This window comes from Phodopus roborovskii, unplaced genomic scaffold, assembly GCF_943737965.1.
Source record: "Phodopus roborovskii unplaced genomic scaffold, PHOROB, whole genome shotgun sequence".
NCBI classification, from domain to species: domain Eukaryota; kingdom Metazoa; phylum Chordata; class Mammalia; order Rodentia; family Cricetidae; genus Phodopus; species Phodopus roborovskii.
Window position 1 is genome coordinate 27,182 of NW_026126253.1, and position 3,883 is coordinate 31,064.

Here is a 3,883-nt window from a genome sequence, read left to right on the forward strand (position 1 = left end):
TCTCAGAACTGTAGCAACAGACCACACACCAATGAATTTCCCATTTGAGTGTTGAGCTATATTCTCTGACTTTTGGCCAATAAATCTAAGCGTTGTAATCTGAAAAATACTTTCTCCTATCCTGGAGGGACACTTTTTGGAACCCCTTTATAACATTGGTTGAAGGGGGTGGATTGAATGTTGCATCTGTACGTGTTTTCTGTGCTAATCCGAGAGCTGGATTCAACCCCAGGACTTGGGTCACTTCCACACAGAGATCTCATTGTGAGTGGGAGGAAAATGGCAGCTTCTCAGCTGCACTTTGAAATTCTGCGTTAAGAAAAAAACCAGCAAGTATTCATAAGCCTCTTATTTAATGAATGAATCCCTTTGTATTTACATCCTTCACAATTCGGGGAACAAATAGGGTTTAGTTGCTAGAAAGTGAAAACTTCAAGCTCATCAGAATGGGGGAAATAGGAGGCAATTTAGATGAACAGTGGCTGTGGCTCCATCCCAATTCCTTGGTACCTGCTCCCAAGGGCATGCCAATCAGTCCTTTCTTTTTCAGTGTCTCCACCTCCAATTTAGGTCATCATCCACAAACAACCAACAAAATGCCAACCAGTGTAAATCTGTATTCAGCTGCTGTGCTCACCTGCAACCTAGAAACAAAGTAAAGGGACAATGCATGATGTTTGGTAATTGGCAATTTGCAATGAATGGACTGGCAACTTTCTGCCACGTGCCTCCATCTTGCTCCATCCACTTTTTATCTAACCTTACTGTTTACTTTTCAAGAATGAGCAAACCATGAAGGAGACATTTGGAAGACCCAACATTATCATAGACAATCTCGTAAAAATTTTTGAGTTTCCAGGATTTCAAATAGGAAATGAGATAAATTCATTCTTGGGTTCCCCTACTCATAAGAGTAGTTTCAAGAAACTCTTCAATATTAATTAGTAGACTATGAATTTGGTTCTATGTGATTATGATAAGCCAGTTTGTGAAGTATGAAAGAGCTAGCTTATCATGCTTTTGAATTACTCATCTAGAAGCCTGAATATTTTTGTATTTCCATATTTCTTGGGTAGCACTTAATTTAATCTTAGCCCCATTTCTTTCAATAAACTATTGTTGCATCTCATAAGCAGCACAGCTTCTTCCTCTAACTCATCTCCCCGTGAAATTGGTTTAATGAAGCAGAAAGGTATGAAGCATTAGCAACAGTGGAATCCATGTGGTAGCACTTCATTTTTCAGAAGCACTCACATTTCTACCCTAATTTATAAAATCAGCACACAAATGATTTTTATCACGGCCATTACATCAGTATAAATTACTGCCTTTTCTATAACACGGCAGTTAGTCAAACTGTTGAAATGATATCTATTAGTCAAGGGATGGAGGGAGAGGTGGGAAAGAGTTAGTGAAAATGAGGACTGATGGTTGTCTTACGGAAACACTAATATTAATTTACCATAATGAACACCAATGGAGTATTTTGCAAACATAGAGATGAAAATTAAATGCACAAAGTGAAGCAAATAGGTCAATTTGTTCAGGACAAAGAAGAGGACCTTCAATAAACAAACAGTACTTTATAGAGACAGGCACAATGCAATTAGTCAGGCACTCCTCCTGTCCGATGGGCAGGCCAGAGCTACCCTGGGCAGGAGCCATTGTTGTTCTCTACCTCATGGGTGTCTTCATTTATCTCATTGTAGGAACTGTCATCCTGGATTTGTGCCCTTCAGCTTCCCCATGTCAAACACCACTTGCCAGGGCTTCTTTGGAGAACACTATACAGTGGCATCATCTCTTTTTACCATTACCACCTAGATCATCTGCCACAACATACTTGTCTCTTTCTAGCTGAGCAACCCTCCATCAACTGATCATGCTAATATGGGCCATGTGATCGTTTGGCTGGAATGGGTATCATTGCTTCCACTGTGATTAACAGTTAACCAAGCAGTTGATAGGTATGGCGGTTTCCGTTGGAGAGAGCAAACATGGGAATGGTTTGACTTGAAGAGGATAAATTATACATGCACTCGAGAACTAACATACCAATGTAAGTGGTCCCTATAAAAATTGAAACTCATTTTTGACTGTTGACTGACATGGCCGTGTAATCGAGTAGAATCTGTATTTTTCAAGGAGGTAACTTTTCAGGAGCTGGGAAAAAATATTATTGAAATTTAAGACCTCAGCCCTAATCAGTGTTTTGCTTATATTAAACTAAATGGGGTCTGTTGCTCATAAACCCATTAATCTTTTTTTTTCTTTTTATTTATTTATTTATTTATATAACCAAGTCCATTTAAATGAAAACAAACATTTATACACAATATTTGGGAATTTGGGCGTTGTTCTTTCCAAACTACTTCCTGCTGGTAAGGGACACTGCCATTGGGAATTCTAAGAAGATGCAGAAATCCTGGCTGTAGTCTGTCAGGCTGCTTTGTCCAGCTGTTTTGAATGTAGGATCACCTGATACTCTGTTTCAGGCAGTCAGGCAGTCTGGCTTGATCAAACCACATTAGTCTGGAAGGAATCCACAGCTTTTCATTTTCTGTGGAAACAAAAATAGAAATCCTTTTCCCCAGTAACTTGTCCTTGAACTTAAATTTTGGAGTCAAAGCATTTTTTTAAAATTTAATTTATTATTTAACATGTCGATCCCAGTTCCCTCTCCCTCCCTCCCACCCTTCTTCCCTCCCTCCCTCCCTTTTTCTCTCTCCTCTCTGCCCTCTCACATGCACCCTAACCACCCTCCCCTCTCATCTCCCCACCCCAATTCCATATGTAGAGGAATGCCATCTAGTTGGGGTCATGTAGATCTGACAGGTCATGTGAAGTTATCTTAATTTTCTGTATGTTTCATCTATTCTTTATTACTTTTTCCCTAAATTCTTTTGAATCAACTGATCTTCTTATTTTTTTCATTCCCATTTCAATTTTCATAATAGTTTTAATATTTTCTCTAGACTACCCAACATGTGCTTTAATTTGGTGAAGTGTCCCTTTAATATTATTATCATGTGTATGTAGTGTAAGAATCTTGTTTTTATTTTTTTTTTTTTTTTTTATTTAATTTTATATAACAAAGTCCAATTAAATGAAAACAAACATTTATACACAATATTTGGGAATTTGGGCGTCGTTCTTTCCAAACTACTTCCTGCTGGTAAGGGGCGCTGTCTTGGGGGATTCGAAGAAGATTCAGATATCCTAGCTGTAGTCTGTAGGGCTGTTTTGTCCAGCTGTTTGGAATGTAGGATCAGCTTGTACTCTGTTTCCAGGCGGTCTGGTGTGATCAAACCACATTAGTCTGGAAGGAATCCACATCTTTTCATTTTCTGTGGAAACAAAAATAGAAATACTTTTCCCCAGTAACTTGTTCTTCAACTTAAATTTTGGAGTCTAAGCGTTTTTTTTTTTTTAATTTATTATTTTACATGTCGATCCCAGTTCCCTCTCCCTTCCTCCCTCCCTCCCTCCCTCCCTCGCACCCTCCCCCCAAGCCCTCCCTCCCTCCTTCCCTCCCTTTTGCCCTCTCTACCCTCTCCCATGCACTCTAAACACCCTCCCCTCCCAACCCCCCACCACAATACCATATGTAGGGGAATGCCATCCAGTTGGGGTCATGTAGATCTGACAGGTCCTGTGAAGTAGGGACTAGGGCTTCTCTCCTGTCTCTAGAATAAGGCAGTTATCCCTCCATGGGGGATATGTTTGCAAAGTCCTTTTGTGCACCAGGGATACATCCTGGTTCCACTGTCTGAGGTCTCTTAGACTGCTCAGACCTTCTGGCTGAGACCCATATTCAGGGGGTCCGAGTCAGTCCCCTGTTGGCTTCCCAGCTATCAGTCTAGTGGCCCTTAGCTCCTCCTTG